This window comes from Oryx dammah, unplaced genomic scaffold, assembly GCF_014754425.2.
Source record: "Oryx dammah isolate SB20612 unplaced genomic scaffold, SCBI_Odam_1.1 HiC_scaffold_19, whole genome shotgun sequence".
Lineage (NCBI taxonomy): Eukaryota > Metazoa > Chordata > Mammalia > Artiodactyla > Bovidae > Oryx > Oryx dammah.
In genome coordinates, this window is record NW_024070203.1 from 84,498,348 (window position 1) to 84,519,230 (window position 20,883).

A 20,883-nucleotide genomic window follows, 5' to 3' on the forward strand; every position below is an offset into this window, starting at 1 on the left:
CTACTCTCTCTGCCCACCAGTTGCATGCAGGTATCCACTACTCCTATGAGTAGGCCAGAATGCTCCAGTGGGTTGCAGTATGTGTTTTGGGGGAAAAAAAAATCCCTACAAGTGATTTTTTTATGCTGATTCCCTCATGACACCCCACTGGGGACCATCCACTCAAATATTACCTTCTACTCCGGTATTCTGGTATGTTGCTAGCTGTCTTTCCTTCCATGCGTCAAATCCTAACAGAATGATTCCATCAGTTTCTGCACCTAGGTCTACGAGTGATTCTCTTATGAGCATCTCTCACTGAGATGTGAATATTTACCTTCAAATTAAACATTACCTCTTTGTCAGACACACAGGTCCATCAAATTCAGCATGTTTAAAAGGGAAATTAAGACTCTCAGCCAAAAGGGGTCTAATCCTCTGCATATTCAAGTAAAAGGGAATTTACAAACAGGATACAATAAGAAAGTATACAAGCATCCAAGGACAAGTCCTAAAGTGGAGTTAATAAGCAGGGATTGGACTGGAAAGTCAGGAATTAGGTTTCTCTGGGTTAGTATAATTCTACATTGTGATTTTGTTCAATTTCAGATGCTCTTTTTCTATTCACACTTGCCTTCTTAATAACACTGTAACTTTATATTACTTTGGTATTGGTTTTATATATATTAAAACTCAGCATTCAGGAAACTAAGATCATGGCCTCTGGTCCCACCACTTCATGGCAAATAGATGGGAAAACAATGCAAACAGTGTCAGACTTTATTTTGGGGGGCTCCAAAATCACTGCAGATGGTGACTGCAGCTATGAAATTAAAAGACGCTTGCTCCTTGGAAGAAAAGGTATGACCAACCTAGAAAGCATATTAAAAAGCAGAGACATTACTTTGTCGACAAAGGTCTGTCTAGTCAAGGCTATGGTTTTTCCAATGGTCATGTATGGATGCAAGAGTTGGACCATAAAGAAAGCTGAGCACTGAAGAATTGATGCTTTTGAACTATGGTGTTGGAGAAGACTCTTGAGAGTCCCTTGGACTGCAAGGAGATCCAACCAGTCCATTCTAAAGGAAATCAGTCCTGAATATTCACTGCAAGGACTGATGCTGAAGCTGAAAGTCCTATATTTTGGCCACCTGATGTGAAGAACTGACTCATTTGAGAAGACCCTGATGCTGGGAAAGATTGAAGGTGGGAGGAGAAGGGATCGACAGAGGATGAGATGGTTGGATGGCATCACCAACTCGATGGACATGAGTTTGAGTAAACCCCAAAGTTGGTGATGGACAGGGAGGCCTGGCGTGCTGCAGTCCATGGGGTTGCAAAGAGTCAGACATGACTGAGCAACTGAAGTGAACTGAACTGAAAACACACCAGCTCAGTTAGCCTTACAATCTATGGACATTTTTGTTGTTTTATGGTAAAGGAATAACAAGGTAGGATTGGTTACTTTAGCAGTTCAGTGACCTCATGAGAGCCCAAGTTATTTCTGCCTTTCTAATCAGCCATCCTGGTGGGTCTACTTTTATCCTTAGATTAGCTCCCTCTTTGGTCACAGGATGGCTGCCACTATCCCAGGTATCCAGTGGAAGAAGAGAGATTTATTTAGTTCTTTTCAAAAAAGAGGGATATTTCCAAAGAAGATCTCAGTGAGACTTCACCACAAATTTGGTTAAATTGGATTCCATATGCATCCTTAAATCAATATTTGTCTGTAATTAGAAGATTTTGGCAATGTTTATCCGTAATTCAAAGATAGTAGTAGAATTAGATGGTGTATCCATTGTTTGGCAGCCAACAATGTCTGTTCAGTCCTGGAGCCAAATTTAGACCCAGTGCTGAATGATCATCCTCCAGTTGTCAGTTGGAGTCCAGTGACCTCTCTGCTCTTATTTTATACCATTTTATACCATTCTTGTTTTCTTGCACTTGAAGCCATCTTCTCAAACACATCAAGAAAATTTCCATCTCAGGGCCATCCTGTTTGTTTCTTGTCTCCTTCAGATCTTTGCTCAGGTGTTTTCTCCTCAAATATTCCCCTATTCTTAACCATCCAGTATAAAATTAGCACCTGGTTTCCCTGGTGGCTCAGTTGTAAAGAATTCTCTAGCAATGTAGAAGACCCAGGTTCGATCCCTGGGTAAGGAAGATCCCCTGGAGAAGGACATGGAAACCCATTCCAATATTCTTGCCTGGAGAGTCCCCATGGACAGAAGAGCCTGGCAGGCTACAGTCCATGGGGTCTTAAATAGTTGGACACAACTGAGTGACTAAGCACAGCACAGCATTTTACTATGTTGCAGATCCTGTTCAAAGGACTCTACAAACACTGAACTCTTTAATCCTCATAACAACCCTATGAGGTAGGCATTATTTTTATTCTTATTATTCCCTTTAAAAGAGAAAGAGTTCTAGTTATGGAAGGAGTGTTCAGAGAGAGGTCAAAGCAAAATATTTCTCACTGGACAGAGAAGTTGCTAGGAATATATATTTACTTCCATTTTCTACAGTTGTTGTTCAGGCGCTAAGCTGTGTCTGACTTTTTGCAACCCCTTGAACTACAACATGCCAGTGGGGTTCGGGAAACTGTGACCTATGGATGAAATCCAGCCTGACACTAATTTTTGTTAATAGGTCTTTATTGGAATAGGGCTATGTCCATTCATTTCTGTATGTATTCCTTTCAAACTTCAACCATAGATCTGAATAGTTGCAGGAGATACCATACTTCTTGCAAAGCTGAAAATGTTGACCATCTGGTTCTTTACAGAAAATAGTTTGCAATCCCAGGTCTATAACAGAACATTCAAATGATTGTCATACAAAGACTGTATTTGTTGATCTAGACCTGCTGCCATAGGGTAAGTCTAGAGATGAGCATCTCTACTGGAAGAAGAAAATGGATATCAGCACAGCTGGAAATCATCATTTGTATTTTCATCCCAACATGGCTGAATTTATCTCTTACCCTCTTGCAGCATAGGACACAGCTATGCCCCTTTGAGGGGTGTGGCCCAGACTAAACTAGGGCATTCGTGAAGAGATGGAGACCCTTAAGTATACATATCTAATTTGTTTTTGGAGATGGCTTACCTTAATGAAGAATACTTTTTGTCTGGTAGGTGTGTCACCCTGATACTGATTGAAATGCAAAGTGAAGAAGTTGTGAAATGAGTTCCCCAAGCCACCCAACAAAGCTCTACTGAATGAGAACTTAGAAGGAAGCGAATAACTAGTGCTCTCTTCAAAGGCCAGGAGAAAGAAGCAGGGCTAATAACAGAAAGGGCGGGGGGGTTGGAAATTTTAGGGAAGATGGAGATGCTGGAGAAGAGAGATGGCGACCAGGGAAGGACTTTCCTACACCCTAAAGTTCACTTAGTAAGGATCATAGGTTTCCTAGGTAAACTCTTTTGCTTTGTTTTCTGGGGCCTTGATGTGCACTTAGTTTTCCAGCAGTAATGGATTTTCCCTTCCTGTCCTTCCCAAGAATGAGAGCACAGCTAAGGAGCTTAACCTCAAAGCTGTGCTGTTAAAAACGACAGTCAGTTTTACATAGGGGAAAGAATCTTCTGCAAATGGAAGCAAAAAGAGACTGGATCTTTGGTCCAGTTCCTGCTACCATTCCTTTGCCATTTTCCCAGGTCCTGGAACAAAGCAGAAGAAAACAACGCTGCATTTGGCATCCCTGAAGAGTGTGTTCACTTTCAGTCCTACAGCTATCTGTGTGTGTGAGATGACATCCGGACAGATGTGGGCAATGCTGGCAGGTCCTTACAAAAGCAGATGTTGGATAAACCATTTTGGACTACTCTCCAGTAAAATAGGCAGGCGAGCAGAATGGTGCCATTCTTTCCCTGACATTTGGCAAAAAAGAGAAAACAAATGCAGTTTTGACATCTGTTCCTTTTCTTTGTTTTAGCTTAGCTCTGCCAGCCAAGTAGGGCTGCCCAGGCATAATTGATAAATTATTTAAGGCAACTTGACAAGGAGGCCAATGGAAACTAATAAGAAAAAGGATAAATGAAATGACTCATGTTTGTCACGTGTTTTGAAGGAAAAAATTTAAAAAATGAGACAATCTTAAAAAATTAGTATTGTTTTAGGAAAACTTCTACAGCACCATGGTGACTAAAACATAAATAACTTAGGTTTTCTTCTTTGCCTCCCACAAGTTACTGGGCGCAGACTGAAAAGTTATATTCTTCATATCATGAAATAATAATAGATGTAATTTATTGAGCACACAGCAAGATGGTGTATAATCTCCAAATCTGTAAAAGAAATTATTTCCATTTTAGAGAATGGAAATCAAATGCCCAGAGTGCCACATAACCGATCAAATGCTTTTGACAGGGTATGAAAGATACTTTGACCTGACAGACTGCTCCCATGTACCTGCTTATTTAGACAGACGTGGCTGGTGGCAAGAGCTTGGACCTTGGCACTAGAGAGTCTGAATCTGGCCTTTGCTACATTACAGCATAGCTGGTGTAATTGATTTAGTTATTTAACTTTGAAATTCAGTTTTCTTAGCTCCAAGTGGGTGAGAAAAATCTATATCACTGGGATTTATTGTGAATTAAATGAAGAAATATCTATCAAACACCTTAGAAATAGTTGAGACCCTGTAACAACGTTTTTTCCCCTTTCTTACTGAATCGCATCTTAAGTACCCAGCTCAAAGTAGCTTTCAGAGAAGACAAATAATTGTACTTAGTGTTTTGTGGAATAGTTTTTAAAATTGTGTCAAGCTGCCCTACTTAATAGAAGTTAGTTCAAATAAAAATGTTTGTTTGTACTGATTATATTATCCAACTTTACTGCTAGTTATGCTACTAAACTTACCAACCATTTTGACCCTAGTATCCTAAAGTAAATCAGAATTTCCAAACCATCTTTCAGATCAAGTGTCTTTAGGAAAAGGTCTAGAGCAATGGAAAGAGGGTTTTTCAATGTTCCAGAAGAGACATAGCCAGCAGTTGTAAGAGAAATCATCTAGTATTTATACCTTAATTTGGTAATTGAAAAGTTTTCATCACCTGCTTTCACCTGCCTTTTACTCGCAGTCTTATGAAGTTTTTGATTATACTCTTGTTTTCACTATAATTGCATACATCAAATTGGTACTAATCATTGGCTGACACCCAAGAAGAAAATGAAGATCTGCAATAAATGACTTTTTTAAGAAATTACTTTCTTTCTGAATGTAATGCCTATGAACAATCTGGCAGACGGGTGAGGGGAGGTGCAAAGAGTGGAGTTCTTGCCTTTGTAAGTTCTGAGATGACATTTACACTCCAGTCTTTAAGTCCTGTGGGAAACACTTAGGTAGCACTCCTTGTTCTCCTGTAATTATATCTGGAATGATTAGACAAAGAACAAGGCACAGCAGTAAATGTTCAGCAAGGTTACATTTTGCAATTTCAACACTATTAGAAAAGAAGTCAAATATAAGTGGAATCAGTGTGTATGAGGAAACTACAAATGAGATGCTAAGTAGTTTCTTTTCCATGCCTACTTTTCTTTCTAATACCAGCATAGTTAATCAGGTCTTCAGCACTTTTTTTTTAATTCAATGATGCCATAATTCAAGTAGACATCTTAGGAAATGAGGGCAAAAGAATCTCAGCCAGATGAATATGTAAATGATTTGAAACATGAAAAGAGAGATGGGTTCATTTCAGTGGTGGTCCAAAAACATTTTTTTTTAATTATTCTAAAAGCCATGGAAATGTCTTATTACTCATGAAATTTCCCAATAGAAACCTAAGTGTTAAGGATCTATAGGTGAATCTGAAAGAAAACAATTACCATGGAAGGCCATCTTTCAATTCCATCAAATAGTTATTCAGGAACAACGTTTTTAATACTATAGGAAGTGGACAGAATTGGGGGTCAAGCCCTACAACTTATTAGTTCTGTGGCATGAGTCACCGGCCTCCATTGATTATGAACTTCCACTGCATCATTTGCAAAGTGAAGATACTTGTTCCAGTTACCTGTTACTGTGGAACAAATTATCCCAGTTGGAAATGAGCAATGTAGGCAGGCCCACCAGGGAGAGCTTACCCTGCTTCAGGCAGGGTCAGCCGGGGCGAGAGGAAGGCTGTGGGGAACTCGACAGCCAAGGGCTGGAAGAACCTCAGCTTGCAATGCCACGTGCTCACCTTGTTCTCGTCAAGGGCCACTTCTGTACTTGACTTCCTCACAGCAGAGAGCCTGTGCTCCAAGACCCCATCAACGACGCTGAAGCTGGAAGCCATACGCTCTTTTTAAAGCCAGTCTTGAAAGTGGCAAATTCTGCCAGTCAGGAGCTCACTCAGGTATCAAAAGAAGGCAGTTCAGATCTACCTCTCATTTAGAGGCAGGGCACGATTACACAGGAAGAGGAGCACAGCTGAGGTATGGTTGTGACCATTTGGGGAAGATGTACTCTACCATTGAACATACCCTGATATTCTACTTTTTATTCAAAAAACTCTTCACAAGCGCTTGCGCGTATTTTCACAATTTTTTTCTTATCAATTTTGCAAAGTAACAAAGAAATTAATTAACACTGAATTTAATTTGTAATATCACATCTTTGTCCCTCAGACAATAGCTTCTTGGATTTGGACGCATGGTAGCTTCAGCACACTGTAATACGGGGAGGAAACGACAGGTAAGGCAGCTGCCTTTTGCTCTCATTGCCTTTAATTGTGAGAACACAACCTGAGGAAACTTTGCTAGTGGAACAGTGTGACCCTTTCATCAAGACTGTGTCTATGAATACCCTTCACATTGAATATCCATGTGTCGAACACCTCTTGTTCTTATACCCTTTTGTTTTTCAAGAAGTAAGAGCATTAAAAAGGGGGCTAGGGTGCCTACCCTCATGAATAAGATTGTGAGTATTACATGAGGCAGCTGTGTATGAGGACCTCTACCCACTGGTTGGATGAGCAGCTCTTTCGACAAGTAAAAACTAAATCTCACGAAACAATCAAAACAGCCAAGTTTGCTGATTTACAAGTTAGTGATACGTTATTAATTTTGAGTCCCAACAACATCAGTTCTTAGCTAGAGAATCATATAATTTAAGAGCAGTTGGGAGAAATAAAAAGCTTTGACAGATACTTTGCCTAAATGTCCCCAAATACTCCCCAAGTGTTGTAAAACCCACAAAGAGAACCCTTTAGATGTCTTCTCATCAGAAAGCTGTTACAATACTCAGTGCCAAATAGTCAAACAAAATAAACCCCTCAGATTATGTATAATTCTACATTTTCCAAATTCCCAGATATTTAGCATCACAAAGACTCAATGAAAAGCTGTACACCTCCAAGTTTTACTTTGGCATTAATTTATTAAACAAGAAACTGAGAAAGTCATTGAGAATAGTAGCAAAATGAAGTGCATTATTGAACTGTCAGCAAAGCTGCCAGACATATTTTCTACTTTGTGGGGGAAAAAAATAACGTAGTTGACAGAGTTTTCGTGACTTCCACTAAACTGTTGCTTTCATTGTTGTTAAATCAGACTATCTAGATGCAGTGCGCTGAAGGAGGCGTAAGCACTGAGGGTCCACGTTATCAGTCAATACTTCACCCCACGTGTTTCCTGCCCTCTTATACATGGTTTCTGTGGTTGCAAGTAGCCATCTTCACAGTGGTAAAATTGGTGGCGGATTTTCTGTTGTTGTTAACAGAAACCATGGAGGTTTATGTTGAACCTTGGAAATCAATGTTGGCTTTGAAAAAAAAATGCATTTTAAACAATGTAGCGGGGGGGATGGGGAATGTAAGTTATGTCCTATGAGTATGTTGTCCAGTTTAAATAGCAGGGCATATTTTGCTGCTGTAAACGTATCCATATCCATCACTGGTTTCACCACTGATAACAGGTCATTAGTCAATTAATTTGTGTCAATATCTTAAATCAGTAGATTGAGAATGCCCTTATATTAAAAGACCCATTATCTTTTAATTAACGGGAGAGGAAAAGGACATAAAGTAGTCTTAAGAAGTATAGTACCTGGACTTTTATGTAAATTCTTGGTTTTTATTGGGGTATAATTGCTTTACAATGTTGTGCTAGTTTCTGCTGTACAACAATGTGAATCAGCTATATGTATACATACATCTGCTCCCTCTTGAACCTTCCTTCCGCCCCTTGCGACCCCATCCTTCCAGGTCATCACAGAGAACTGAGCCGATCTCCCTGTGTTACACAGCCGCTTCCCACCAGCTGTCTATTTCACACAAGCACTAGTGTGTATGTATCAGTGCCACTCTCCCAGCTCATCCTCCCCTCCCGTCCCCCATCTCCCGTGTCCACGTCTGTTCTCTGTGTCTGCATCTCTATTCCTGCTCTGCAAATAGGCACATCTGTACTCAGCCATAAAATGGAATGACATTGGGCTGTTTGTACGTGTAACAGATCTAGAGTATGCTACACAGAGTGAAGTAAGTCAGAAAGGGAAAATAAATATTGTATGCTAATTCATATCTATGAAATGTATAGAAACACAATTTCTTAATTCTGTGACTCGATGCTTTCAAATCTGTGCCTATGCCCCTGGAACAAATTAAAAATATAAGGTGACTGCTTCAGTTAACTCTCAGTTCCCACTACAGTATTCTTGCCTGGACAATCCCAATGGACAGAGGAGCCTGGTTGCATGCAGTCCATGGGGTTGCAAAGAGTCGGACATGACTGAGCGACTAAGTACAACACATTCTTGAGAATGGGTGAGTGTGGATTAAAGAAACCCACAGATAATCCAAACATATCTCCCACAGCCCTGCCTTTGGGGAAGAAGCTGATGGATGCGTTGCTGTAGGGTCTTAATTTTGTGCCTAAACTGGACTATGCTAATTGTTGAGTCAGGCTTCCAGGACTCGATTCACATGCAGAACAGAGATTTTGGAAGTATTCTGTTGGGAGGTGTACTGTTATCTATTTCTATATAAAAAAACTATCATCAGTTGAGTGGTTTAAAACAATACATATTTATTATCTCACAGTTTCTGTGGGTCAGATGTTTGGGCACAGCGTCCCTGGGTCTTCTGCATGAGGGTTGCCCACAAGCTGCAATCGAAGTATCAGCCAAGGCTGAGGCTTCACCTGAAGGCTCAACAGAGTAAAGATCCGTTTCATTAGCAGGATTCAGTTCCAGAAGGGCTGTTAAACTGAGGATCTCAGTTCTTTTCATGCTGTCAGACTGATGGTGTTCGTTCCTCACTGGCTATTACCCAGTTCAGTTCAGTCGCTCAGTTGTGTCCAACTCTTTCCAACCCCATGAACCGCAGCATGCCAAGCCTCTCTGTCCATCACCAACTCCTGGAGTTTACCCAAACCCATGTCCATTGAGTTGGTGATGCCATCCAACCATCTCATCCTCTCTCGTCCCCTTCTCCTCCTGCCCTCAATCTTTCCCAGCATCAGGGTCTTTTCAAATGAGTCAACTGTTTGCATCAGGTGCCCAAAGTATTGGAGTTACAGCTACAACAACAGTCCTTCTAATGAACACCCAGGACTGATCTGCTTTAGGATGGACTGGTTGGATCTCCTTGCAGTCCAAAGGACTCTCAAGAGTCTCCTCCAGCACCACAGTTTGAAAGCATCAATTCTTTGGCACTCAGCTTTCTTCACAGTCCAACTCTCACATCCATAAATGACCACTGGAAAAACCATAGCCTTGACTAGATAGACCTTTGTTGACAAAGTAATGTCTCTGCTTTTTAATATGCTGTCTAGGTTGGTCATAAATTTCCTTCCAAGGAGTAAGCGTCTTTTAATTTCATGGCTGCAGTCACCATCTGCAGTGATTTTGGAGCCCCCAAAAATAAAGTCTGACACTGTTTCCACTGTTTCCCCATCTATTTCCCATGAAGTGATGGGGCCGGATGCCCATTCTAGTTTCTTGTTGTGTGGGCCTTTCCATGTGGCAAGTTGCTTCAATAAAATATGCAAGGCAAGAAAGCAGTGGAATCTGCTGGCAAGATGGAAGTCTTGCCAGTTTGCAGCATCATTCTGTGGCCTTATCAGGGGAGCAACAACTCACTATCATTACTGTATCCTGTTGGTTAGACAGAAGCCATTACATCTAGCCCTCACTCAGACATGAGTGAGGAAGCTATTACACTTAGACATGAAGGAGATTGACATTCCTGGAGCCAGTCTTATCTTCTTGCCTCAGGTTGGTTGAGGATAGAGAAACTAGGATAGGAGAAGAGCTGTGTATCTGCCCTGGATAGTGCTTTCTGGACCCAGGTTCAGGTTTTGTGATGATATCCTTAGTAGGCTAAAATTAGAATTGTTTTCACCCATAACAATTCAAGGAAATGAGAGGTGTGACTTTTTCTCCTATGTGAGAGTAAGTGATGCTTGGTGGGAGTAAAGGGTAGGCTCCTCTTTTCTACACATAACACAAAATTGGCTTGTCCTCACAGCATCTGTGTTCTTTGTAATAAGGGTTCAGATAGTGGAGCTTTGCTGCTCCAAGAGTTTGAATTACGAGGAGTAATGTGAGACTGTGTCCTTGGGTTTTTTTGCAGCTGTAAAAGCGAACGTTGAATGTTACAGCAATGGATGAATCTTGTCTGAGCGGCGTTGTGCATACTGGATACACAGCTGAACACTAAATTATTCTAAGGAACTGTTTACCAGTTCTATTTCTTACCCTCCTTTCTTCATTTGACTCAGTGATCAAGCTCTCAGGAGGCTTTAAACATCCTAATTTGTATGTAAAAATAATAAAGTCAAATAAAAGTTAATTCTCTAAGCTTCAAAGCAGAAGGTTTGGTGAGGAGGAGCAGCTGCTAACCTAACCTCAAGCCTATATCCAGAGATATGTTTTGAAAGGCGCATATGATGTTCACACATTCTTTTGGATGGGTAAGTGGATGTCTCAACATATTAATCCTAAACTTTGAGAGCAAAATTTAAAGTATTTCCCTTTATCCATGCACATAGTAGATGACCCAAAGAGGATGTGTGTTGATGTTCATCAAATAACTCTAAGCCAAAGAATATAGAAAAAGAAGTGGAAACAGAGAAAAATAAATGTGGAAGAAGAGGTTTTATTTCCACCCCCTGCCCGGATAATCCTTATCAGATCTCTTCGGAAAGATATACTGCAAGTATCATTGCAAAATGTTCATACAGTTTGTTTCTTTTGAACAAAGCACCTCAGACTCTTCATAGAATGACAGTAAGAGCAATAGGAGACAGACATGTCAGCTTTGTCTACTGAACTGGCCTGAAAATTTATTCTGTAAATAGTTTTATAATGAGCTTATGATGGACTATTTTCTCTGAAAACCTAGAGATTTCAGGATGGTGCTTCAGTACCACCTTATGTCTAATATTTATCAAAACAGAGAGACTAAAGGATTAAAACGTCTAAATTTTATCACACATTTCTGTCTGCTGGCAAGACTATAGAGCAGTTGTTAATATTGAAAATGAGATGAAAGATGTTCTAAATTTATCTTATCAGCCCTGTCTTTCAACAGAATGATAGTTACTTGACACTATCACATAGCTTTTCAGCCAGTTGAAACCAAGTCTGAGAAGATACAAATTCCTCCAGAAGTCATGGCTCAGAAATATAGAGTGATGCCAAATGAAATAGATAAGTGTTCGTTTACCTGGGGACCATATTTTGATTATATTGTGGTTCAAATGCAAAAAAGAAAGCCCAATGTTCCCATGAGTTTAAAAATCATACTTAAAAGATCTCAGATGGAAACCATACATCTTTCCAATATCCACATATAAATTAATATGTACCATCTGGGTTACATCTGGCAACATAAAAATGTTGTCTTATGAACACTAAAGGTGTGAGAACCATCAGGCAGATCCAAGTTGATCTGGCACATTTGCTCACAAAGAAGGCAGTTCTTATCGTGGTAAGATTTAGCTTAGAAATGGAAGCTTAAGAACTCATATACATATACTCCCAATATACACAGTTTTACCAAAAACAAAGAGATGAGTTACATTAATATTGATGACAAAAAATGATGTTCTATATTCGAAGATTATAAAGAGGAGTGAATTTTGGAAAATAAACCTCTATTTGGATCTTTTTATCAGGATAATTCTTACACATTTCAGAAATGTAATATTGTACATAGAAATCGTGATTCTCCTAAATAAGAACGCCAAGGTTGAATCCTCAGTCTGTGTGCACACAGGTCTATGCTCAATGATATATGAAAGTTTGTGTGTGAGTTAGTTGCTTCCACTGTGTTTGACTCTTGGTGACCCCACGGATTGTAGCCCACCAGCCTCCTCTGTCCATGGGATTCTCCAGGCAAGAATACTGGAATGGGTTGCCATTCCCTTCTCCAGGGGATCTTCCTGACCCAGGGATTGAAATGCAGGGATTGAACCTGCATTTCTCCCATCTCCTGCCTTGGCAGGTGAGTTCTTTACCACCTGTGCCACCTGGGGAGGCTTAAGAAAGTTTGACACATACCAATATATAGTATACACTGACCATTGCTCTGAAAGTCCCAACTTCAACAGTTACCTTTATACTTTAATATTAACATTCCTTATTAATATTAATATTCCTTACTGTTGTTTGGGAAACATCATATATAAACAGGTTACTAAAATAAAAACAAAATTTTTTCCAAATTAATATATGGCTCCCATTTGTTAGGAGATATTGAGGTTCAGAGTTAATATACTTAACTAGCTTAGTTGGTAAAGAATCTGCCTGCAATGCAGGAAACCCTGGTTCAATTCCTGGGTCAGGAAGATCCTCTGGAGAAGTGATAGGCTACCCACTCCAGTATTCTCGGGCTTCCCTTGTGGTTCAACTGGTAAAGAACCCACCTGCAATGCGGAGACCTGGGTTCCATCCCTGGGTTGGGAAGATCCCCTGGAGAAGGGAAAGGCTACCCACTCCAGTATTCTGGCCTGGAGAATTCCCTGAACTGTATAGTCCATGGGATCACAAAGAGTCAGACACGACTGAGCTACTTTCACTTTCAAGAAACTTTATTCAATATGAACAAGTAGATAAAATAAAGAATAAGCAGATCCTTGACTTGATATGCAAAGGATGTTAATTAATCCTGATTTTCCACCAGTGCTGGTGGGAATATAGTGGAATGAAGATGAAAAATAATAACTGTGACCATATTTATAATTGAATAGGTGAAGTGAGAGAAACAATGCAATCAAATAATAGAATATGCTCAGTTTCCTTAGTCTGAAGGCTGGAGGAAAATCAACCTGCTGGTCCATGCCTTAGAAGCAGCCCTGAATAGCCAGCTGGAAATGTGCTTTTTCCTGCAGGTGTGGAGGGTGGGGTGGAGAGAGCAAGAAGGAGGAGGACTGCTGGGAAGAGCTGAGTACAGAGCTCCGGTGCTCCCCTTAATTGTGGGTCTGGCTGCATTTCTGGAATCCTCAGCAGGATGCTCAAGCCAAGACAGGCTGCTGCATGGGGTCACCAGTCACCCCATGCACTTCCTTTTCCTTTATCTCCCCAATAGTTTCATGCAGGTCAGATCAGTTTAAGGTAAGAAAGAAGTGAAACACTAAAAGAAAAAGAAGTAAACGAGGGTTATCAAAGGAGACTGTTTCCTGTCAAGAGGAAGGATAAGGCAGGCCAGAGGAGGAGCCCAACTGGTAGGTATCATGAATAGAGAGGCTCAACAGGACTAACATTGTATTTAAAATAAAACATATATCAGAGGATGATCAGATTATGAAAATCTTAATTTTAAGACATTGGGGAGCAGTAACTGTCTACCCTGTCTCCATGTTCTTAAATACCAGGTTCCTTTTAAAAGGCATTTCTGCCATTGTGATTTGGCAACCAAACTATACCTGCTGGAAAACCAGCTAAATCTGTCTTCTTAACTTAAACAGCAAGGAATATCTCTGAAGTTACAGAAGAAGCCTCTTCAGGTGCGAAGAGATTGAAGAGTTTTGGATATATGGAAATCCCTTCTCACGCATTTTAACAAGCACATATATAAGTCCTGGCAGTGCACACAGAGGCCTGAAATCATGTAGCCCCACAGGCTCCTCCGTCCATGGAATTATCCTGCTAAGAATGCTAGAGTGCATTGCTATTTCCTTCAGAAGAGGATCTTCCCAACCCAGGGATCGAATTCGTGTCTACAGCGGCTTCTGCGTTGGCAGGTGAATTCTTTACTGCTGAGCCACCTGGGAAGCTTTTACCCTCCTCTGCACAGAATGAGAAATGCATACTAGCTGAAAACAAGAGGAAGCATGCAAACACTGTCAATAATAGGAGATGTGTTTGTGATATGTTAAATAAGATGCACACACCTATGTATCAGATGGTTATGCAGCTCTCCTTGTTTCCATCTCCACATACACACCCACGTCCCTCCTACACAAACACATGGGGATTTGCTTCATTAGGCAAGAAGTGTGGAATACCAGCCTTTTTTAAACGTATGTATTTTTCTCTATTTTTAGAATGATGTTATTTGTGAGGGACACACATTCAGAGCCTAGGCACCTGAACCAGCTCACAAAACAAATACAAGTAAGTAAGAGTTGTTCAAATTTGCACCCCAAAATGATTTTCATTAAAGGGAAAGTTGTAATAACAATGAACTAAGTTATAATAGCTATTGATAAGCTAAGGATTTTGATGTTAACTGAGTTCTTATAACGACCGATGACTAGTATAAGGACTGCTGTTTTAAGGGTGCAGAAGTCAAGGTTCAGTGGAACTAATGAAACCTTTTACACAACAGTGAAGCAGTAGACAAAATTTGAACACAATTTCATCTCTTTCTAGATTCTCTTTTTGCACTATAATATGTTGCCTCCTCAACCATCCAAAGAACAAGTTCAGCTTTAAAAAAAAATCACTTTCTCACTTTTTGCTCCAAATCGACCTCTTACCATACTGCCAGCTTTACTGATAACCTTGTCCCAGGGCTTGCTCTGGCCCTGGTGCATATTCAAGGAGTCACTGACTTCCAGCGCACATCAGAGCCACTCAAATAAGTAGGAGAGTCATTATTCTTATGAACTAGAAGTTCAACAACCAGATCAAGGAAATACTCCATTGGAAAAACTTTCAAGAACCAGTAGTCTATGCAGATTTCTTAAAAGTCTGCCTCAACATTTCCCCCTTACTAACCCCTTGAATGGGTGTAAGGTGGAAAGAGCAGCCATCAGTAAAATAGAGCAGCGACTTTTAAAAATTACCTTTTGAAACATAGATCATTGGAAATGCTATTGGTACTTCTCCTTTCTTTTTTTGCTGAGGGTGATATGCATAGCCGTGTGAACTTTCTAAGACTCTGAGGTAGGGCTCACAGGTGAACCTGGCTGAGTGGAACAAAAGCTTCCCAACCTTGATGTTACACAGTCCTCTCTAGAAACCTTCTCAGATACTGTATCTCATTCTAAATCAGCATCTCTATGCTTTCACTATACAAGTTAAAGGGAGATGGAGAAAAACTAGGAGACATGCCCTTTTCATCCAAACATGCGGTACTTATTTATAGAGTACTGGTTGAGGGTTGTGCCCCTGCTAAGTTAGGGAATACAAAGAGAATCAGGCAAGGTCTCTACACTTGAGGAGCTTACAGCCTAGTGGTCTTTTATGCTCTTTTTCTTATCCACACGCCAGTGGTTGAACTGGCATCTTCAAGGTAGGATATGCATTATGAGCTACAACGGTTAATTCTGTGAAAGAAAGGGCAGTCTGGCAATTCAAATTAAGACACAGAGGACTTGCAAACCCAAGCTAAATAAATGTTCTAGCTCTAGCGCATTAATACATCAAGAATCATACACTAAACATCAAATCACCATCTCGATGCTGGTGTCTGCTTCGAGCATAGAGTGCAAAGGATAGACTTTTATCAGTATTACACATTTGTACAGAGACTGTTCCAATAGCTAAACTCTCCCAAGTTTAATCTGGTCCCCTCACTATCACCTTTAATTATATCTCTAGACAATTTGTATAGTGTTTTTCATGCAAATTCCCTTATTAGAAAATGAGGTATCCCTTCAAGAATTGATCCAGTCTCCTTCTCTGCCTGTAGCCGATAGCTTTTGACTTCAGGCCACATACTATTTTCTTTGCCCACATGTAACATGCCCCGTCACAGTGAAATAGAATCTCTCACTGTATGAATGTCAAAACATTGCTAATGTGGAATCCAGCCTCCCGAGTTTGCTCTGAGCACAGCTACTGCAAAATCCAATCTATTTTATCACTCTGTCTTCTTGCTGGATTTAGCAGCTTCATAATTCCACACCTCTGTCAATGAGACCTTCATTATGCAGACTTCTAAACATTTTACTTGTGGAAAGAATAAACAACATATTTAGTACTAATGAGGTGAGATATTGCTTTTTTATTTGCATTACTGTTTAATGATTGTGATATCTCCAGCACTTTGAGCTCTGGGAGCTTGTTTTGATTGATGCAATTTTTCTTACAGACACCTAGTTACTTACACGGCACAGTTTGTCTCATGTTTGGAACGTGTGGCTTCAGAATTACAGCAAAATGAACTGCCCATCTTCCACTCACCATGGTTGCTATACAGGTAATAATACTACTCATTTTGTTTATGTTTCAGTATAAACATTGAAATAGAGTGTTCTCTAACCAGAAAAATGTAATCATAACATTTTTTTCTGGCCTTTTTCTCCTCCCCTTTGCTGTACAACGGCTGTGAAATCACAATAACTTAACATTTTTTCACTGACCCTAATTCATCCTAATTTTCTTGCCTCAAAGTGTTTTTCAAAGTTTATCTACTTAAATGTTATTTAGTGCCATCTTGTAAGATAAAGTTAAATATGCCGTGTTTACTCAAAGCTAAGCATGGCTGATAGCAGCAACTTCTGGTCTCTAAATAGAGAGAGTTCAAGAGTAACAGGATAATTACAAAATTAACTTCAGGACAGGTCAAATGCAAAGGCAAAATGAAAAAGAGAGACTTTGTGTCCAGGCAGTGCTGAATTTGAATCCCAGCTGTGTTATTTAGTAACTCTGTAAGCTTGTGTTAGCGACTTAATTTGATATATAGGTTTTTAATCAAAAATGAAGGTTTCAAAATATCAACCTCTGATTCCTAAGGATTAATGAGATAACATATGTAAAATTCCACTGTAGAGAGGCCTGGTGCATATCAGGCCCTCAATACATTTTCTCTATTATTACTGTTGAAACACACCAGAATAAGTCAGGTATAAAGACAATGATTAACCCTGTGTAGAAACAGAGACTGCTGCTTGAGCTGAGTATTCATAAGACCAAAGAGCAGTTTTTCTTTCCGTGTTTAATCTCTGAACTGTGAAAGTTTAGATTACTTTTCATCCACGCCCAAACCTTAGTATGCCTAGGGGACATTACAGAGTCTCTCAATTTTTCCTCTAAGAGTGGTGAAGGGATCTATCCCTTAAGGCAGTCCTCAAAGACAATTGGTGCCCTGCAACATGGTGAAGTTGTAACTGCTAAGCCCCAGTGGAGCATGCTAGCCTAGCAGAGATCCTTTTCCAAAGGAAGAAGTAACAAAGGCTTAGAATTAAGGTGGGAAACTTGGGGAACCCTTCATTCAACAGACACTTTTCTAATGCCATTCAGAACACTAAGTATGCTGTGTGAACACCTAGCTGCGAATCCTGATTCTGTCACCCACCAGTCTATAAAAGAGATCTCTACCCTGTTTACATAAAACAACTGCTGTGTGCCTCACATGGGTAATGTAGTGGTGCCTGCTTAGCAAATTCTAAAGTGCTTTATATACTCTCTAGCTGAGATGTATAAAATAAGATACTACTCAATTAGCAATTCAAGTTTATTTTATGGTTTTACTGGACTGGTAAGCATCAGTGTCAGCAGCAGAAAATTTATTCTTTCTTTCCTAAATGCCTGAGGCAAGATGTCCACACTAACATCATTAGGCCAACTCACAGGAGAAGACAAAGCTGCAAGAGCGTACCACACTTAAATATCTGCAGATCTCTTTAGTTACACTTATCCAGAATATCTCTGTGGCCCACAAGATGTTAAAATAGAGAAATGAAGATGCGAGGAACTGAGTAAAAGGAAGGTTTCACAGTGAATGAGTGGCATTTCTGAAATATTTTGAATTCTACATAGATACTTGCTGAGTTTAACTTCAATAGGCCATCAAACTTCTTTCTTCAGGAAAAAAAAAATTAGGGCCTATGACTGGGCTAAAGGTAATAATAAACATTTTCATTGGCTGCCTAAAATAATTATTTTTATTCATTTGTGAAGATATGTTTGTTATGTAATATTATGAAACAAAATATGTTCATCAATATAGCTAGCAGAGAGCCTAAACATGATCTTTAATGCTTTTAAATTGCTTAACCCTTTGACAACATATCTTTTCTTCAAGTTTGTCTATGACTCACAGTAAAGTACTGTGAAGCCTACTCTAATTTTATTTTTAAAATTTCGCTGGAAACTATTATTCTGGGGTGCAATGAGAATTTCTTATCAAAAAGGCTTCTTGATTTCAGGCTGGTTTGGAGCACTTCCCCAGGATAGCTTAGTTTCTTTTTCTGGCTTTACTGGTGGCCTCATTGATTCACGTGTGTCCAGTGAATTTCTTTTATGCTCCAGACATTATGCTAGGGCTTCGAGTACTAGCATGACCCAAGTCAGACTCATTGTGGCTTTTGCACACAGTCGGCCCAATGAGCCTGCAGCCTGACTTGCTCTATCAATAATCCCAACATGTAGTGTAAAGGGAAAGTAGAAAATAGAACCTAAAAATGTGAGACCAGTTGGGAAAGAGTGTTGGTAGAAAGCGGGATTGAGTTAGAGGGAAGAAAGAGGAGAGATTTGAGGCCTCCTAAAACTCTCACTGAAAAAAATTTCTATATCACTTCCTTTCCATAAATAACTGTTTATAGGTGAGTTCTAAATATTTATAGCTCCAAGGAAATTCCATGTTAATGTTTCATATTATTGAATACACAGCAAATTGCTGCATTAAAGTAAGGATTGGCTAGAGATCTGAAGTTATGAAAGTCTGTTTTTATGCTTTTATGCTTATAATGCCTTTTGTACATATTAATAATACTCTGCAGTGAAAATAGGGTAAAACAATCCTATCATAAAGGCAGAATTTTTAAAAAATGTGTACTTATAACTATAATTACAAAGGATTGGGTAGGTATTTGAGCTGGGACACTATGGAGAATTATTTTCACCTATGCTTGGTTAAATGCATGAAACGCTACTGCAATTTATTGTGATTATAACCAAACTGGTTGGCATCCTGTAAGTTAGAAATATGGGTTTAAGTTCAATATTTACCGAGTTAGTTGCAATTCTTACTTAAAGAAAGGGCAGGGATTAGTTGAAAATAATTACTCATGATTCATCTGAATGTTATTGTTTTAAAACATTCCTTGGAAAGGAATCCATTTTATGGAACTCATTTTTTCCCTGCAGTGTTAATAAATAGCAGAGATAGAATCTTATTTCCTTTGATAAAATACCGTGGGTATATATATTTTCAAGGGGGGGTGGAAAAGGCATGGAAATTAATTTCTTTCAGCCCTTGCAGCTTTTATGTGTGTGCTTTTATAAAGCATCTTTCTGCCTCAGGCAGAGGAGGGTCACAGGGAGATAGTTACACGCTCATGCCAAGCATAGCAACGCTTCTGCAAAGCAGAACATTTCGTCTCATATATAAATCTTGACAAATGCAACCACTTATTGGTCTAGTGTCTGTTGATTCTCAACCTGCTACCCATTTTTTTGATGCCTCAGTTCAGTTCAGTTCAGTCACTCAGTCGTTTCTGACTCTTTGTGGCCCCATGGAATGCAGCACGCCAGGGTTCCCTGTCCATCACCAGCTCCTGAAGCTTCCGCAAACTCATGTCCATGGAATCAGTGATGCCATCCAGCCATCTCCATCAAATGTCATCACCATTTGATGCCTACAGTTTTTTAATCTTTTTTTACCAGTAGTGCCAACTGGGCTTACTTCAATATGCCCATATCTCAACCCAAGTCTAAGATGCAACTTTCCATTCATTCCACTTTATTTGTGATTATCTGAATACCTCGGCAGGAATTACTGCATTTCACTTTTTGGAAAAAATAACCAAATGAGAAAAGTTCATACAGAAATTACAGGCTCACTCAGAAGTTAATACAAAGTTTGTCATCCAGGGATAAATTGAGCTAATATACTAGAAATGCTGAGGTAAGTAAGAAATTTAATGAAAGTCAGTAGCAATCTTTTAAATACAGCAAAATGTATGGGTGCATTTTCACAAGTCAATGTGATGCATTATAATGAAGTGATCAGGGTAGTGCCCAATTTGTTTCACTTGAAAAAATCAGTTTACTCAGGGAAACACGACTCGTCACAAGCACACGTAAGAAAGAAGCAGGTAAGACCACTTTTGCCCTAAATGCAGCAGACAGTTCAGTCAGTTCAGTTGCTCAGTCGTGTCCAACTCGGCGACCCCATAAATTGCAGCACGCCAGGCTTCCCTGTCCATCACCATCTCCCAGAGTTCACTCAAACTCATGATCATCAAGTCGGTGATGCCATCCAGCCATCTCATCCTCTGTTATTCCCTTCTAATCCTGCCCCCAAATCCTCCCAGCATCAGAGTCTTTTCCAATGAGTCAGCTCTTCCCAAAAGATGGCCAAAGTATTGGAGTTTCAGCTTTAGCATCATTCCTTCCAAAGAAATCCCAGGGCTGATCTCCTTCAGAATGGACTGGTTGGATCTCCTTGAAGTCCAAGGGACTCTCAGAAGTCTTCTCCAACACCACAGTTCAAAAGCATCAATTCTTTGACACTTAGCTTTCTTCACAGTCCAACTCTCACATCCATACATGACCACAGGAAAAACCATAGCCTTGACTAGACAGAC